A 20,776-nucleotide genomic window follows, 5' to 3' on the forward strand; every position below is an offset into this window, starting at 1 on the left:
TGTTCATCTTATAGAGATGGCTAATTTAGGAGACGTTCGCCTTGAAAAATGTTGGAATACGAAGTTATATCGTAGAAGCATAACTATACGAACCCGCATTTTGTATAGAGGCTATGTTCAAAGCGAAGAAGACCATACCAATTTTACAAGGTCTAGATTTTGGGAAATTACTGTCATATTTCCAATATCTATAATATAATATATTTCATAATATGCCATATATATAGAATTAAATATATTTTAAGAAAATCAGGATATTAAAGATCAAAACAGATACTTGTTGTACTTAGTTTGTTTACTATTATTTAGGACGACCTGTGAGTTTTCGTTTTGTACGTCCAATGGTATTGCATATATCGGCTAGGCACGACGTCCTCCGCCTTGACATTCAAGGATGTCTTAAGGACATATCAGAGGGATGTCCATTGGTTGAATTTTTGGGACCTCTAAATGACGTCATAACTCGCCGTCTATACACAGTCTTACTTTCAGCAAGCATTCAAATTGGACGTTTTGATTTTGTCGTCCTAAAAACAGGACATCGACCAGTATTACACACGACGGATATTAACAATGACAACGCATAAAATAGTCGCTAAATAATAACGTTACGTGTATTTTTTTCATTGTACAAAGAGACATTGTCTAAAAGTCTCCGACTAAACCATATCTAATTAAATGCTGGCTAGTTTATTGCGAAATGCACCAATGGAAAATCCACCTTGGCTGGCTCAAAGACAAGATGAGGATAACAGTTATCTTGACTAAAAAAGTAATTTATATGTTTTGCATGTCATAAAAATAAGCAGTTGACTTCTATTTTTGTAATTTCTAAAAAATGTAAAGAGGTGTTTAGGAAAATCTCTTAAAGTTAATAGCGCCCTTTCAATATTTGCGACATAATTATACTTTAAGACCGATTACAGCACTTCTTCGATTATTCATTATTTGAACAATGAGAATTTTAATTCTGATACAATAGCCGAGACTAGGCGAAACTAAGCGAGACGAGGCAAGATTATTTTAAAAGCAAACCAAATCGACATGTTAGAAGCTGTAGCCTATAGCGCGCCTCTCTCACCAAAAGTTCTTTGCTAATGGTGTCCTTTCGTACAGTACTTCACGCTTCACAATTTTATCCAGTGATGTGTTTCACATTATCTCTCCTTGTCTGTATGTTTCAGCTTTCCATACTTCGATTTTCACTTATTTTATGTAACTTTAAACTTTGGTGGGCCTTTATCAATTTTGTTGGCGACGTTCGAATCTCAAGGTTTTAAGTTCCGCTAATTACGGATAAAGTCATTTGTTACTAAGCGAGGTGATGTATTTAGCAGTTTCAGCATTTGTCGGTGGTCAAAAATAAAATGGTCTGACAACCATTTCTTAACAAACGACACTAAACATGCATTTTTTTGTCACTGACTATAACCATGTTTTTCATCACTGTTTATAACTTTGTTTTTTTTTTCTCACTGACTGTAACCATATTTTTTTTCGTCACTGGCTATAACCATGTTTTCGTCACTGGCTGTAACCATGCTTTTCGTCACTGACTATAAACATGTCTTCGTCACTGACTATAACCATGTTTTCGTCACAGACTATAAACATGTTTTCGTCAATGTTTTCGTCACAGACTATTATAACCACATATTCGTCATATTTATACAAATATTAAACTAGTAAGTGTCACAGTTTCCAATTTTTAGAAAAAGGAAACAGTGATGCATGTTTATGGAAAGCATGGAAATATATTTGGTAGGATAGCCCTATCTTGTAATTTTAACATTGTATCCTCGTCCAAAGGTGTATGCGTATGAACATCTACTATTTTGTTATCACTTTCTGTTTGAATCAAAAATCAGGTAAGCATCGCCATTTGTGGTTATGTCACAATCTAAGTTTGGTGAACTTCCAAGTATGTATATTGATGTATATTTTTTATCCCCTTTAGTTACTATCGCTTCATTAACAAACTATTAGTGTAGAAAATTTAAAAAATAAATAAATAAAAATGAATACTTTTGACCTTCGTTTAATTTCAAAAATAGTAAATTTACTTAAAACAATTTTTCGTCTGTAGGATACCTTTTTTTTTCAAGGTGATTGTCTACAAAATAATTCAGAGTAATATGAAGCTGAAACTACAGTAGTGTACATTGTATGTCCATTATTTCATAAAGGAAAGAATTTTGCAATTGATTGCAATACGCATTTACTGAAAAGTTGCAATTGATGTTGTTCATCTGTCAATACTCTCAGTATTGACAGATGAATAAATAATAGTAGTTTTGATGTTCTCAAAAATAATTACTTTGGGAAAAGTGCGAGACGTTACGTGCTTAGGTAAGTAGGTACTAGACCTACTTGACACGCCAATGACATGTTGACGGTGTAGTAGCCATGCTGTGTGAGACTGACGTAAGCACAACAACATTAGTGGTCTACTCGTGGAATTGCTCGTCAACAGTAATATCCCTAGTTTATAAAATAAAATGTATGCGAAGGAAGTTATCAGCAATATCCGGACTTAGCTGGGGTACTTACTTTACACTGAATTTGCATTTCTGAAATCTACTTAGAATGATCCCCTTGTGGCGAGATGTCCATGGAAAGACTCACCAATAGCGGCATTAATGAACAACCAACAAAAAATTTTTTTAATGCCACCTTTGCGGGGACTCCCCCAAAAGATGTTGTTTTGATTAGGTACATTGGCGGTGCTGGATTATATTTAAATATATAAAACTGGTTTTAACAAGGGGCATTTCATATGTCTCTATGCATTTATATATTTTACAAAAAAAATACCCACTCTCTGGTTTGTGACATGTTATTGCCTAATTTTGAGACTGCAACTTGAATACATCCTAAATAAACACATCCTAGATAAATAAATTTTCGCGGCCATAGACAATGGTATCATTAAGGGAAAATGTTACATTTTATAAAAATTTCCGTGCTGGACATGACTTTTTAAACGTATGAGTATCTAGTATGTCTAGAACAATGTCAACATTTGTTTAATAAATTTACAATAACCACAATGAATAAACTATGTATGTATGCCTTGATTTACTTGAGATATGTTCTACCAATAATCGAATAAAATCCAGAGTGCTTATTTGAAATTAACGATTTTAGAGCAGTTATTGACTGTAGTGTTCTTTATAAGCTCTTATAAATTTTATATAAAAATTTTTGCTGAATAAAAGGGTTTTTTTTATTATGACTTTCAAATATTGTAAATCTATGATCATATTACGAGAGTCGTGATATGTGTTAGGTACGTGTAATTTTTTTGCTTTGTGGCGTTCAACCTATAATTATAGGATGTGCGTTGCTTTCATTAAAAATCTTATAATCAGATGTGACCCTACTTACTTACTAATTAGGGCCTCGTGCAATTGAGCTCTGGCGTCATTTTGATACGTCGTTAAAGTCAATTACTTTAATGAATTTGAATTTAGGTCTCGAGTTATTTGTTTAAAAATAAAATAATTTTTTTCTTCTTGTTATTCGATACACAAAAAGTATAAATGGAATAAAAATTTTACAGGGATATATTATTAGGAACATGTAATTAAAGGGAAGTTTTACACAATGTGTACCGGTACGCTTAACAATCAACGTAAGTCGGCTTCAATTAATGTCACCCTCCAACCTCTTCAACCGTGTGTTAAAAGAAGCTCTCTTAAAGATGCCAAACAATGCTGCAATCACAAAATGCTAGAAACAGGCATCTATTACTACCTCTGTCAATCTCGTCACTTTCAGTGTGACATCATTCTGAACGTCTCATTTTGTGTAACCGCAGCAAATGCTTTGGGTCAAAGATCAGGCGTCAGATTTAAATGTATGTTGATTTAGGTGGCGCGTGTAGTGAATTATTTCTTGACATCATTTAGAACGCAATTCAGAGCCTCTGTTCTTAATTTAAAAGATCTTTTTCAAATTTTGTATTTCAAGGAAGTTTAGTTTACTGTTTCATTTTTGAATTTAGGGTGACTAAATTCTGTATGTATTTAATTAAACCTCAGAAAGTTTTGGGATAATAGCTTTATGGTCAGAACTTTCATTTGAGACTTTTCAGGTCACGCCTTGATTTAGGTAGAGGTCGGCGGTCTTTTTAATTAGGCATCACTTTTGTTAAACATGTGATTTAGTGTTCTTTTTATTGGAATTTATGACGAAAAATCTTTTGGGGAAAAATGTTTACTTGGCAGGGGTATCGTAATTTTGAGACATGTGTTCGAATATAAAAAATAGCTGACATCCATGTAAGAGTGTTGTATTGTTTTTTATTGGTTAAATTTTGACTACCAGTTTGTTGTCAAGGTGTTGTCAAGGATAGATACGGGTGTTAGGAATAAAACTTTGGGATTTTCGATCCATGGGGATGATGTCCTTTTTGATTCTAGTAAGACGAACTTTTTTCTTTTTTCTTTACAACGGTTATTTTTTTATGCGGTATTGTACAAATGCACCGAGTCAAGTTTCTTGAAAGTGGCAAGTATTGTTTAGAAGCCTTCAACGGTTATACATACGATCTATACATACGACATTTTTCTTTCTTTCTATGAAACATACTAGAAATTATAGGTAGTATTCATTTGTTATACATAAGCCCAAATTCTGACAAAAAGTTTATCTTTTATAGATTGCATAGCCACTTGCAATGCACAAGCTCTCGGAATATAATGGTTCATTTAAACAAGGTAAAAAATTGGATTTGCCATTGATGGAGTTTAAATTATGACAGATCTGATAAATGCTTTACTTAATAATTGATGGAGGTGTAGCTAAAATTTTAATTGGCACTGTTAGAATGTAATTGAGGTTGAAGTTAAATTTCTGGAAAGGCTAATGTTGTCACTATATATGTCTAAATTTTTAAATAATAGACAATAAAGAAAAAAAGGAGGAGACATTACTGTTATTAACAAACCATAAAAATTATTTCTTGTGCATCAATAGCACTTTACTATTTAGGAATCAGTAGCGTTGAAAGCAAAACACCTCTGTGCGCAACATCCATTAAATTGTAATTTCTATTAAATATATTTTTAGGACAAGATACTTATTACTATTATACAATGGTTAAAAATTTATCGTTTTGCATACAACCAAAAAACAGGTCAGAACATTTAGCCCTAGTTAGCTCAAGTCATTCTGACGCACGGTCTAGTGGTCAACCTTAAAAAATAGAGCGTTTTGTGTCTGTAACAAGGTTCCAGAACATTTTGAACGCATAAAGAAAGTAATTCAATGGCGAGAAGCTTTTCTTGTTTTTGGAGTCCTTTCTAATTCTTGATCTATTAACTTCAACCTTTTCAATGTGGTTTTGACTTATTGATTCTTTGGCACCGAAAAAAAAATATTAAGTAAAACATCAGGAATGATGCTACTCTTCAACTGCGTTGCATCTTAAGTGGGAGATACGCATAACATTGCTCTAACTTGCTTTGACGATCCCTTACAATAATATTCAATAATATTCAAAGCCTTTTTGTTAAACTAATACCATTCCATAACTCATATTAAAAAGTAGGACGTGCAAAGTGAAATATAAAAGATATATTGATAGTGTTTTACTAAACGCAACCTTATATCCTGTCCCAAGAATAAATGTTTAAATTGTTATTGTAGCTAAATATGGTGGTGCTGAAAGACGTGTGTGTTGACTTGTCGACAAAGAATGCTGTGTTATACTTAACCAATTATACATCATGATGAATAGTGCATTTGATGAGGAAAATAGATTTTATGGTTGTTTAATGGTTACATAAAATTTCTTGCACTTTTTCTCTGACTGCGAATTATTTATCGTTTTGTAAAACGTACACGCAACAACTTATTCAAGTCTTAAACATGGCTTTAACCTGCAACGAATCAAAATAAATTTAGAAAGGAACACTCGATTTTCATGGATCGAAATATGGAGAAGTTTAAGGGAAAGATTCAATTAAATAAAAACTTCGCGTCCGTCTTTACTGTAATTTCAAACAAGTTATCCACGTCTCTATCAAACATTTTTTCGCGTTTAAACATGTTGCCTTTTATAGTGTCCTGGAAATTTACTGACAATCAGTTTATTATATTATTTGTAATGGTTATTGTAAAGAATACATATTAAAAATTAATTCTGGTTCATATTATACACACCATTCTACGCTAAATTATTATCTAAGGCATTTAAGAAAAAATAGAGGAGAAGATTAAATCAATATTTGAATGAATATTATCTGCTGAAAAATACTTGGTACGTAAGTCGATAAAATCCAGTAAAAGTCATATGTGTAAACAATGGAAGGCGAATATATAGGCTATTGGCAATTTCCCTATCGCGAATCTAGCTATGAACCGGACATAAGTTAGTGACAAGAGGGTGCGCTCCGAACTTTTTAAGGCAGAATTTTAGGTTGTTTATTAACATTGAAAATCTTACACGTAACGAATTTTCTAGTTTCCAGATTTTTCGCATCTTTCTACACTGTGAAGCGGATTGCTCCATAATGCAAATATTGCGGAAAGTGAAGATGCTGAAATAAATCCAAATTATTCGCCAAGGGATGCTGTTTGGATATCCACTTTTCTCTTTTGTTACAATCTATGAAAAAAAGATCTTTTATCTTATAAAATTTGGGTAAAATACTTATCTAAGTAACGGATCCTACTTCCTCCTGCTGATATCTGTAACCAAAAAAAGTTACATGCATTTCCTTCGTTTTGATTAAATTTTTTCAATATATAAACTAGTCCTGGATTGTGGTGAAGGGGCAGTGTCGGTATGAAACTTTGCAGTAGAAGTAAACACGCATAAGCTATAAGTGCGTGTGAACAGTCGTACAGCATGTCTAGATAATGTATTTACAAGATAGTTGAAATAGCGAATAACATCAATGCAACGACTTACCCGAAAAACAGAAACACACTGCTGATTGAGTTAAACATAATCTCTAAGATCGGTATGGAAAACATTTCTGTACTTTTGTTAAGTATTATATCCTTTTTTATATTCTCTAATAAAAAGATTTAGTATAGCTAAGAACCCTTCTTTTCAAAAATCTCTATAAGTGGCACATTTTAAGTTTTTATGAAAAAGTCCAAGTAAGATGGAGATTCGGTTACAGACCTGTGGGGTTAGCTAATTAAAAAAAAAACATAAGGAAAACACCTCCTCGTTGAAACTGACGAAAGCATTGTTTTAACTTTTATTGTAACCAATATTCTCCACTATATTTATTAGCTGTCCTTCAGACTGCGATGTTTTCATACAAGTTGCGTCATCATATAGCCTTCATTGCGTTATATCTAAATGAACACAATAAACTCCTGTTATTCCAGGTATTAAGCTTCCAAAAAGCTCATTTAGTACCATTTTGGCTTCTATGAGCGTCTTTAAGGTTGGATGTCGAAATATTAATCCAAGAATAACCACAATGTGTCATATTAAACATCAAACCAGACTCATTCATTTTTCAACAATAGAGGCTTCTTTCCAAATTCATACAACTACAAAAAAATATCGTAATTCCGCAGGATTTGGTAGCCATTATGGCTATTTTGAACAAAAACATCATCACTATTACGTCAAAGCAAATCTGCGGCTAAGAAAGAAAGCAATCAGCTGTGTCTTATTTTTTGCTACTTTAGAGTGTAATGTTGACAAAAATATACTATTTGTCAACATTTACGCTAATAATAAGAGGCCATCTGTTCAAGACAGGCTGCTACCCTTCGCCTGCATCAATTTTTGTAGGACAAGCGGCTCCAACTAATCGATCTTGCTGATTTATTCCAAATACACTAAACTCAAAGCTTCAATCTGACTTTTATTCCTCATGTTGAGCTTTGTATCTTTTGGGACAGGAAATATAAGATCATAAGCCGACATCATTGCCTTTACAGTACTATTATTTTGAAAAAATGACTAAATGAATTCCGTAATTTGATTTCCTCTCTTGTCACTGTAACAAGCGAAAAAAGCTTTCACTGTCCCATTTGAATAAACGATACTTTGTGCAACATTTGGTGTTTAGGTATAATTCCATTTTGTCTGAGCTTTTACGCTCTCTATTTCTAAAGTAGGAAATGGAGGAAGGAAGGGATTTTTGCACAAATGTAATATGTCTTGAAGTCCATCCAGAAACACATTAATTATGCGATAGAAGTGTGGGTATTACGTTTATTTTATTTATAAATTGAGGGATATATTGTATTGTATCACCTTGTAATCCCGTCACAGTTTGTAATTCAATCCCACTTTGTAATCCAATTTTTTTATACTTTGTAATCGCATCGCAATTTGTAATCCTTTTTTGTCGCTATTTTTAATCCCAAACCTATCGCAATTTTCAATCCTTTCATAACGCACTTTGTAATCCCCAACCAAGTGCTATAGAATTACTAAGTGTGGCAAAATTGGCCGGATCAAAAGTGATACATGCATAACTATGAAGAACATAATTTTGCCTAACTGTTTTAAGCTATTTTATTTGTTAATATTTTTGACCAATTTTTAGTTACCAGCTAAAGACATTTATTTGCCATTAGAGCTAAGTAGGCAGTTTGCAACCAATTTACATCTATATTTGACTATTTTTTCGTCTTTCTCAATCTTTAACTAGCTAACCATCTGAAATTTACTTGCATGCTATATGTACCATATTTATTCATGCAGCAGGAGATTGTCTCATTTTGGAGGAAAGAATACGGAAGGAGAAACAACTCTTTTAATTCTATTGAAACACTGCGTGAGGTTCTAGCAGGTGTCTGTATAGAAACTTAATTTGAAATTCTGGCGGTTGTGTGACTAAATTATTCGTGAATAACAATTCGCAACTATGATTGGTTATAAAAACAATTAGATAATTTGATGATGAATTTGATGATAATACCAAAACAAGAAGCCACATTGAAATTGGTAAAATTTCTTTTGTTCTTATGTTAACATAATTAGCGAAGAAGCGCGTGCTCGACACTTTCGTAAACAAAAAGAAAAAGTTTATATCTCGTTTTAAAACGACGTTCTGTTATAAGAAGTTATTTCTTTAGTTAGAATAAACATTAATCCAGCACACATTTTGTCGGCACTCGTCCGGCGCATATCTATCTATATTGTTTTTCATGATCAAAGTGGTATACTCAAGCCTGCAAAAATAGGTTTATATCATGGTTAAACGCTTATTTCCAAACGTATTGTTGAAGTTTTTAACAGCAATGTTTACCGACTTATATTAGGCACACTTTCCATACAAATATCACGTGCCTGCAGCGTGTTACAGTCAGATTTTAATAGAAAAAAGTTAGCCCCTATTAAAGGAGAATATGGAATTTGATCATTTTTTTGCGAAAAAGACTCGGTCGAGCACCTCACGCACTGATTCTTTTGAAATTAAAAACAATAGAAAATTCAATACATTTAAAGCATACAGAAATGAAGTTGTTTCTCCTTCCGTATTCTTTCCTCCAAGGTCTCATAGATAAAATTTGCTTAGCTGTTGGAGTTCTCTTTACCGAAAAATAAAATTTCTGCTGTCGCGTAGAGAGCCAAGTCATGCAGGCTGGCCAATTAATGCTTACTGGTAAAATTGGTTTTTTTCCTTCGGCTGAAAAGCCATCTTTTTGCTTATTTGGTGGAGTAAGCACAAATTCAATATTTTCGCAAATTTTTTCGACAAAAATTTTTTACAATATTTCAGCTCAACTTTAGTATTGAAAACTAAAACGCGGTTATTAACGAAAGTTTTACTGATTTTCAATATTTAACATTACGTTTTCTTTGTTAACTATTAGCTACGTATTTATTTAAAACAAACAAACGAAATACTTTTACATTGATCATTTTTTACTGTCATCATACTGTAACGAACATAAAGAACACGATGTTTTTTATCTGCACGAGAAGTTGATATGTTAAAGCATAATGTCCCACATGATAACCTTTTTGATTAAGCTTCTGTGAATAATATAGTTTTTCCAGGATAACGTATGTCGTTACAGCTTAGCTGAACATTGGAAACGTGGCTATTGATTGATTTATCGAAAGCAAATCTCAAACAAAATTACACAGCTTACAACAGACAGCATATTCTTAGTAATCAAAAAAGCAGTGTCTTGAAAAAAATTATACTTAATATGGAAAAAACATATCCAATTTCTTTGCGTCTTTGATGTTGAAAGGTAATATGGGTAACAAATGAAACTAACTATATAAAGTCCGACACTTTGATTAATTTATTTCGCAATTAGTTAAATGATTGGTGTCAAGTTTTATGCAGTTGAACAATTCTTATATTTATTTTCGGCAGTAGTCGCTGTTTTAGGATTCATGACCATTGGCACCACTTAATTTCGTGATGCATATTCATGCATACTTGTTGTACTATCATAAACATTGACAAAGGGATATGACGAGCAGCAATCCGCCACATGGCTACACACATGACAAAGATAAAAGTACGGTTTATTGAATAGCAATCAAGTTAACTCAAATGCATTTAACGAAGGTCTTTATCAATCAGAAACAGTCTAATATTTTGGAACATGAAAAAAATGCAAGGATCTGCGCAAAACTTGAAACTAAAGAAATGATTCCTCTCGCCAGGATGTACAAAAACTCCATTTTAATTATGTTAATTAATATTGGTACAAGTTGGGACGCAAGGTAACGCTTATTATTCTCATGGGCTGGACGTTTCGGCACTTTAGTTTAAATTACTCATCAAACAATACTTATAAAAATTCGTAAAAATCATATGTAATTATCTGTTTGAGCGTGCAGTTCCTTTTATGGTACAATATCCTCCAAAAGCAAAAAAGTTGTTTTGGTCATCTACCAAAATAGACACATTAGTTAACTAACTTCGTTTCGGCAGAAAGTTCGGCGACCGTTTGATGTTTCCTTAGATAACTTCCCGGAAAGCTGTATTTAAGTTTAGTTATCAGTCAAAAAGGGTAATAAGTCATGTTCGATTGCATGACATAATCGAACATTCTAATATCAAATGGTAAAAAACTAGAATGGTGTCTGTGTAATTGTGCCGGATTTGTACAGCACGTAAAAGACATTGAGTTATTATTATGGTAAATCAGGTCATCTAATTAACATGTTAATTGAAAGTCGGTGTGTTTGAAGTGAAAAGTTCACGCTAAAATAAAGGCAGAGGTTTAATGAAATTAGAAAGTTCTTCGAGGAAGCTGCTAATTGCAATTTTAAAGTTTAAAAGAATAAAAAAAAGGTTTACTGTATTTTCAAGCGGGCAATACGGGTTTTTAGGCATTTTTATTGGCTTGACGACAGGCCAGTCATTGCACCGACAACCTCGTAAGCTCGGTCGGTACTTAGACCTCAGGCGATATTTTGCAGTACAGCCCGGGGTAATCAGTTATTATTGTATTATTAATCACACAAAATCTGTATTAAAGTACCAAACTTTCCGTCTGTGATCTGAAGGTGGTAGCTGGGTGTAGCGGCGGATGAATTTCATGGATTTTCACGTTTTTATTATTTGTGATTTAATAATACCCTTAGTATTCTAATGACTGTGGCTTAGTTCCATTGTAGTTTAGGAGGGACATATACCGTTTCTTTAATTTGCTTCTCCACAACTAAATCAATTTGAGTTGTGGTCGAAAAATGGTTTGAATGGAGGAGTTTCAACTTTCATTGTAAGTGCGTTACAGATGAAATGGAGAATTAATTTTCTGACATCCAGTCACAAACCACTTTTCTTAGTCGTTAGTAACTTTCCAGGGTACATAGTTGTTAGCAAAGATAATGTTTTAGTATTATACAATTTGGCAATCTCGGCAAAATGAGTGATTAATTATTTTTATTTTTTAAGTATTTTTATTTGTTGTCAATGTTTTCCCTTGCATAAAAGAAGCCGAACTCCAACTAGAATTTCCGCTCAGCTGATAAATCGCCACGTTCACATTAAATTAGAAGTACTGAATGTTTTTTTATTTTCATTTACAGTGGGTGGTGATTTGTGAAAGAAAAACTAAGGAAAAGAGAACTCACAAGAAGTTATTGTTATAAAAATTACAGTTCTACTTCCTTAGTCATTTCGGCACTTTTGACTTTAATAACGATTTAATTTCGTATCCGGTCGTTGCTATAAATGTACCTGACTACTCCTTGACTCATATCGCAACCAAAAAAAATATGAGCAATATTTGAAGTATGCTACTAACAATAACAACAAAAAATACCAAAAATAACAACAACAATAACAACAAGGATAAAAAAATAATAGAAAAAGCGATAAGACACACGTTATATAATTTTTATATAATTTTAAGATGCACAATGGTCTCCTTAGAGTACAACATCAACAAAGCCGAAAAATTTTTTGCTACTAATTTTTAATTTGGAAAGTCTGGATCCCGTGTCGGTGATTATAACCGGTGGCCGTTAGGGTTGGTGTATTTATTATATAAAATAATATCAAAACACTTTAGTGTTACGGAATATGTTTGAAAACATTAGACCCAGGCATTGTCGCCACTGAGTCATTGTGATTATGTATATAAACATATTCTGCCAAATTTTGAATTTAAAAATAATAGTTTTCTTTCGTTATTTGCATTGAAAGCATTTTTCATGCGTTGTCATGAGTTTCGGTAGTTGCTTTCTAGATGTGCTGTATGCCTTTGACGTTTGTGTTAATAGGAAAGCGATATTATCTTGATAATAAGTCAATAGCCTCGCCTAGCTACTGTTCTTATAATGCGAGTTTGCGACTAAATATACAAAGAAACCAACGGCTATAATGCAGTATAACTTTCTTCGCGCAAAAGCAGTAAAGAAACAGAATGCTATGAAAATCAGTAGATATTTAAAAAATTAAAACAAGTTGCAAGTTCCACTCACCAAAATGTTTGTTTTTAAACATTCCATACAAATGACGCCTAAATTTAATAGGTCAGCGAACACGACAAACATTTAGTCCCGCGTCTTACTGTACATTTGTCTGGTCACTCTAATAAGGCTACAACTAACAAGTGTCATGGAAAGGTCAACACATGTTCAATCGCGTCATCAATGGCAATTTGTTGATACAGAGAAATGCAACACTGATATTAAATGAACTCAGATAATAACTATGATCTTGTAGCGATGTATGTAATGAAACTTTTCTAGTAGTTAGAGCCCTCGCAAAATTGAATAAACCTTAAGAACACTTGCAAAGCAGGAAGTTTTATTTTTAATACACAATCCGTCTTTTGTTGCGCTGTCATACTGTTACAAAAAAGTTAGGTATTTGATTTGTCATGAGCATTTAATTGCATCGTTTAGAGTTTTTAGCACTAATTAAACTTCCAATACCTGTAATAGATTCTAAAATTAAACATTAGAATTATCCTATAATTTTATAATTGAATCAAATGCAATTCTGACCAGTAAACACAAGGAAACTAATTTCCAAATAATTAATTATGTGACGTATAAGATGCGATAACCAGATGCTAATCGCACCTGTCTCTGCTTTGTCACGTATACAAAGAACACTGCTTCCTGTTAAAATCGTTCTTTCCCCGCTACGACATATTTTCATTCTTTTCTATTTTTTTAGGACCTTGTATTAGTAACAGCAAATGCTATATTATTTGTTTAATCATGTAAATTTGTCAAATTACTAAAATCTGACATTTTTTGTCTCTCTTTCTTGTTTCCTTAACGTAGGAATAATTTATGCCAGAGTAATGTCTGGTCTTAAAATGAATCTGGTAGCGTGAGTGTCAATAAAGTTTTCGCCATTCTTTCTCCCTGAATACAAACAAGCAAAACAACGTTAAAAACAGGAATTCAAAGAAACATTCAGTTACAGCAAATCACATGTAAACATAATTTCTTACAATATGTGATAGGAAATTGATCATCATTATAATTTAATAAGTCGATCATTTGCCAGAAGCCCTTATTGCATGACTGTCGCCACATTTAAAGTAATTTCGCAATGTGGGTAAGTTTTTTTATCCGCTCCTTACAAAGTTATTAAGTACAGAACTTCTGAAATGTTTGTGATTGTAGGTCTTCATGTGGTTGTCAAAACCGTGAATTTCTAATTTCATTGAAATATAAATTCAATTCAACAAAGGTATCTACACTATGAACATTAGCTACGTAAATCAGAAATTAGAAATGATGAAAATTGTTGGTGGTCTTCGAAAGTGTTTAAAAAGATGGTTGACTGTTCTTAAATCGTTTTATTTCAATCGTCATATTTCGTGAAAGAAATAACATAATAAATGTTTTTATAATTTAATTAACTCCATCACATTTTAAAGTTTAAAGAAAAAGCATATTTAATATACCAATGATAATGAACCTTCAACAGTAACAAAAATACGTTGAAACAAAATTATTTCAAGAAGAGATTTGACAATGTGGAAAAACGCGTACGTACTGACTAGCGTGTGTAATTTTTGCAGTTTAAAACTTTTGCAAAGTTAACTAGCTGTAAAAGGTCTTTTAAGCAAAAATATTGCTGCGGGTGAAAAACCTCAATAGAATACTTTTTGTCTCCAATATCGCCACTCTCCTTTTGATGATTTGACTATAAGAAAGTCACATTTTTAAATTCTTGACCAACCGCAAAACATATTTGAATAGTTTTGCGTCCCTTGCTTAAATAATACCTGGAATAATCATCTCCAAATAATACCAGTAAAAAGTTATCTTTATCGAGCCGCAAAATTAGACACGCAAAAACTAGTAATTCATTTACCAAATTTGATAAACACAACCTGTGATTTTTTTTTTCTGAGATTTTAAAACCTTTACTACCTTATTTACACGTATAACCTTTTCCCACGTGTTAAATTTCTCCACACATTGAGCAAATCTGAGTATTTTTTCTGCGAACTATTATATATTGGACTTAAGCTGTCTAATTTTTTGAAATTACATTTTACCGGTTGTCACTTTTTTAACTTGTAAAAGTTACAAAGTTTTATTCCTTTTTTCCTCTTAATAAACTAGCTTTTGCTAGAAATTCGTTAGAAACTAATTAATGAAATGTACTGACTGGCCTCCACTATATTATTAGTACAGCGCCACCACATAAATTTGTTACAGTAAAAATACTTCTGTTTACATGATTTCCGTTGTCGAAGTGTTATGCAATTAGATTGAAGTTATCTGGTTTTCCGTTGCTATGAGACTGTTTTTTTCTTCGTTTTTTTTAATTGGTAGAACGATTTTTTTATAATTTGAACAACAATCTGTTACAAGAAAATGTAACAGAATGTTTAAAAATACCAGAAGCATGATGCACAAATATCTGCTTGATTTCATCGACAACATTGCACTTGGCAAGAGCTATATTCCCTTGTACATGCAATATCCAGTGTTTTTCCAGAAAAAAAATGCTTAATTTTACTCAACTTTGAAAAATGGTTGTTACGGCAAAAATTCGAGTTAAATAAACATTTTAAGGTGTGACTATAAGCGCGTGTAAAGTTATTCCCAGCACGAAGAGAGTTAAAGGGGAATTAAGCGCCAAACTTAAATAGCATTATTTCGGTTAACATTATGTTCATTTCCCAAATTCTGTTTAAAATTATGAAAAATAAATATTATTTGGGTTGATTTTCATATAAAAGTTTCCCCTTCTATGAGCAAACGGTAAGCGCCATTTGAATTTTCCGAGGCCACGGCTGATTCTGGAGACTGTTATATCGTGACGTATGTTACGCTGAAGAAGCATAAGCTTACGATGAGCGCAAGCAGTGAGATATGGCAAATTTATAACCTCCTGCTCTGACTCCCCTATTTCTGGACTATTCAAGTGACTCTAGTGAAACGCCAGTAACAGGATGTTACATGAATGGCCTGAATACTCCAAACCAGAACTTGAAAAAGTGACTTATGAATCTAGTGAATTCAAGCAGAATTGAAAATTTGCATTGGTGTACCTGTCTTGTGGAATGCAAGTGTTGCCAAGAATTTTCCAAATTATTGAACGACAAGTTGAATAATAAGAAATGCATCACAATGCACAAGAATTTTGAAATTTTATGTTTGAACCGCACAGTGTTGAGACAGTCAACATACGACATCGACGATACCAGAAAAAATATAATGAACTCTCCACATATACTAATAAGTAAGTTTTTCTTCAAAAAATATGTTTCCATATTTCTCTAGATCATATTTCTCATAGTCACACCAAAATAAAACATTCTTCGTATCTTCTTATCTTCTCACTTTTCGCTTTATAATCTTACAGGTCCACGCACTATGAAAATACCCACCATCGCAGGTTATTTAATTAAATTAAAAATCATTTCATTCCTTAAATATTAAATTAAAAAGGAGAAGAGCCCTTGTGCCTCAAAGAACAATTTGTTTCAAAGTTTTGACGAATGAATAATTTCAATATATTTTATCCTGGTTTACACTATAACTTAAACTTTGATTCGTTGTACTGAAGTGAGGTACACCAGTTACTGACAGTAGATGGCCTGAGTACATTATTATGAAAGGGATGCCGCGTGGTGATTCCAGCTTGTTTTGTGTGAAAAATAAGGGAAGAATTTCATGATCCAAATGGAAAGTATACTGGTTTCAAAGAATTTGTCGATATACAACGGGACTTCGCATCTTCAAACAAAGAATAACAATAACTAAAAAGCGAAATAAAGTACAACGGGCCAGAGTTATTTTTTTTGGATCGTTACGGTTGTTCACATTACTTTAAAAAAAACGAAAAGATCAAAAAATTGAATGAGCGTAAAATACGTCATAGATCTCCGTCGCAGATATTGTTTGGATTTTAACATGGCGATTACTATTGTCAACTTTTATGCTAGAAAAGGGATGTAAATTCAAATAATTTCAATTTTGTTTATATACCATCAAAATATGTAGGGTTTGTATAAGATATTTCCAAAGAAAAAAAATCTGGGCTTAATTCCCCTTTAAGCTAACCCGGAAACTCCTTGATTTTAAAGTTTGAATGGAATTTTCAGCAAACTTAACAAGAGAATGTAATAACAACAATCTGCTGTATGATTTTCTACCTATCCTAAACTATATTAACTACCTTAAGCCGAATATCCACTGTACGATATTCGCGAAGATTTTGTGACGAAAAGTAGAAAGCAACTTTTCGTCATGTCGAAAATCGCGACCAATCAAATTCGAGTATTCATGTCGATCGTCGTAAAAGTCGTCCCGTGGAGGTTCGCCCTCATATTGAATCGATATTCCCACAGATGTATCCTATGAGAGAGCTTCAAGCCTATTGTCCATTAACAGTCATTATTTTGTTTCTTTTTACGTTTACCAAGGAATTTTTATATAAGCTGTTGCATGCTTGCTACTGATTTTTCAACGTGAAAAGAATACTATCTAATCCTTTAATTTATATCGACTCATAAGTAGATCTTTTTTTGTTTCTTTAGTCAGTGATGCAAAAAAAGGGATATTTGTTATGTCATAATTTAGTATTCTGCGATTACCACGCCAAGAATTGATTGCTCAACGGATGCTAAAAATGTCAACAAACAACAAGGAATTATGTATGATTATTTTAAAGTAGAATACTGCAACCATAGTGACCTTGATAGATGTTTTAATTGGAAGTATGGAGACATGCGGTAAAACATCCTGAATCGTCGACGTGAATTGTATGAGTCATGTTAACTTAAATAAAAAAATTAATCTTTGTTGTCAAAAACAAAATACATTGGCGGTTGTTCAAAAACCACCTTAACCACAAATTTCGCTGCTTATGCAACTTTTTTCCATTTGTTCCAGTTAAACTTATTAATTTGTTAGTTCCAGCTAATCTTATTTAAATATCTTTTTCAATTCTTCTTAGCTACCATCCATCTATCTTTCTTACATCCGCATTTTTTTCCAATCTTATCTTACACTTTTTGTTGATTTTAAAAATTGTATTTTAATATTTTAATTATACCAGAAAATTTGAATAAATAAGAAAAGTGCTGTGTGCAAAATTAGCAGCAGCTTTTCGGTATATAATAAATTTTCAAATTCACAAATATTCTTTGAGGAATTGTTCCTTTCTTGTTCTTACAATGGTAGTAATTTTGTGTTGATACTAAAGAAACTTAACAAACAATTTTAAACTAATGATAAATTTCACTTTTGGAATTTTAATTTTTACCAGTATCAGTGGTGCGCAGTTTTTCGATTTATACATATTAAATCATTGTTTTTTCTTTTAGTTGCGAAACCGATCAAAATAAAAAAAATAAAAATAAATAGGTTTCACCATTTAGAGCAGAATGTCATATAGATAATTTGAAAAGCATATAAGCTCACTTTTCTAAGTTTCATTGAATGTAAACAATCACTTTTCTTATTTTTATTGTTTAAAGCAAAAATATATTGTATATATTCAGGGAAAAAAATTTTGCCCCAAAAATTCCCGACTCAAATATTTGTACTAACTCAGTAATGCCTTGTTTCAACCTCATGTGCACAAATATGCAAGAGTTATATTTAACACAGAGTCCAGATTATTTCACAGACAGACGGATATTATTGCTAAACAGGATATTACTGTAACAGAATAGTCAGGAAACCTGTTGGTCAGGGATTTCATTTTGTCTAGACAAACAATTAGTCTAAAAAAATGTTGTCCACAATCTCATTGTGGATTGTCACTGTTTCTGAAGTTCTAGCGAGGTAGTCTTACAATAGCTTCTTATCACATCAGCAATATTCCTTCTTACAAAGTCTGAAGTTTAGAATCTATCGGTATGTGTTGCCATTGTTGAGTTAGCTAGTTCTAGGACGTATGGGACAGGACATAAATAAATGTGGCATATCTAAAGAAGGCGTGCACAGAGTTCTAAATTTATAACAGTATTTTTCTAAGTGATTCGGAATTTCTTGTCATATCCTGTTTGCGCATGATTAGGATCAATCCCAATTGTGATAGCAATTCGATTTCTTTTCAATTTCATATGTCCTTGAGAAACATAATTACAAGAAACTCCTTTTGCACTGATAAGATCTCCATTCATCACTTTTATAGGATTTTTATCTTGTGAAGCAATCAGAAACATTGTAACATATGACAACAACATAAACCGCAACAATCACAGATCATTCATGAAGCTAATGACAAATTGGAGACATACGGTAAGCAAAGACAATCAAATAAATCTTAATGGTTAATGTAGTAATTAAAAATATAATCTCTTTCCCTTCTTAATTAATGACGATTATGGAAATCAAAAATGTGAATAATTTGGCATGGGTTTTATGTGAAAACTTTTAGATTTTACTTCTAAAATTCATCTCTTTGTTAGTAAACAGTAAAGGAACACCACCTTAGCCCCCCTTTCCCCTTCACTTTAACATTTTTGATAGAACTAGTTTTTGCTTAACCTATATTCTCCACCGAAGGTCAATTTCGGACAGTGGTACACAATTTTTTCTTCATTAGATTTGAATTTCAATAAATACATCCTCCTCCAAAGATTATTTTCGGATAGTAGCTAATCCACAATTACTTTAAACTGCCTTTTCGCCTTACTTTGGATTGTTTATAGCATGCAAAATAGGTAACTAATTTTAAATAATCACTACATTTTAGAAGTAGCATTTTATTTGCTACAGTATAGAAATACTTTGCAAAAAAGGAAAATTAAGTTAGGCAAAGAATGTCCAATGTCATTTCCGTTGGCAAATTCGTGCAATAGTGATACCAGCGACTGAAAAGCGTTTTAAGTGTTAATATCTTTTACTTAACATTTTGGACAAGAAAGGATTGTTGTTATAAGTAGGTTTGGGCGTTAACTTGGGCGTTTACTTGGGTGCAGTTTATACAAATTTGATTGCATGACATGGTTCTTTTGTTATTACGAATAGTAAAAAGCTCTGTAACATTGTTTTTGTCTGTGCTTCAATATATTTCTTACAGTTTTTATTTGTACTGCAAAAGATAAGATCCTAGAGAGTTATAGCGCATTTAAACAAAGATCTTAATGCAAAAGCAACAATCGTTTTTAGAATCACCCAGAACAATAACGTATTTATTGGTCGAGTCCTAATTAAAAAGAGTCAAATTACTAGAATCATTGTTATAAGGCTCGTTCAAGAATATGGTACGATACCAAGTTTGTTTACGTTTTTAGAAGCAGAATGAGAGAGAAACTAATTATTTTCTAAACGCTGGTTTTAATTAGGCTGATGTTTTTGTTATTCAATCACACTTTTGCTATCGATATCAAGATAATATAGGAACAAACTGAGGACATTTTTCAAAAATTGATAGATGGTAATATTTGTAATTAATGATATGGAAAGTGGTTCTGTTGTTGCTATCGGAATATTAGTAATTTTCAATATTTTTTCCTTTTCAGAAGGAAGTCAGCAAACAATGCAGACTGCATGTTTGTAGACGAGGTTATAGAAAGGACACTTAAAAAAATGTCAACATTCTAAAAAATGTCGTGGTGAAGGAAGTAAAATAAACAAGCCAACGAATTCTCGACCGTTGCAATTTAAGGCATGAATGAAGAGACCACGTTTCCTTCTTTTTTGTTTTATTTATGCAAACTCATTTCTATCGAGTTCAACGTCAAAGATTAACGAAATAAAGCAATAGAATTTTAGCTTATACCAACACATTTGCTATGCGTCACTTCCTGACTAAATATCGCACAATATTGCGTTGATCAGCAAATATTCATATGTAAAACAACTTTACGTTTTTCAATTTTGTTTTTAGTTTGTTGACATTAATTAAAATTTCTTTCACAACGTTTTCGATTCACAATA

The sequence above is a fragment of the Hydractinia symbiolongicarpus genome, chromosome 10 (genome assembly GCF_029227915.1).
Source record: "Hydractinia symbiolongicarpus strain clone_291-10 chromosome 10, HSymV2.1, whole genome shotgun sequence".
NCBI lineage: Eukaryota > Metazoa > Cnidaria > Hydrozoa > Anthoathecata > Hydractiniidae > Hydractinia > Hydractinia symbiolongicarpus.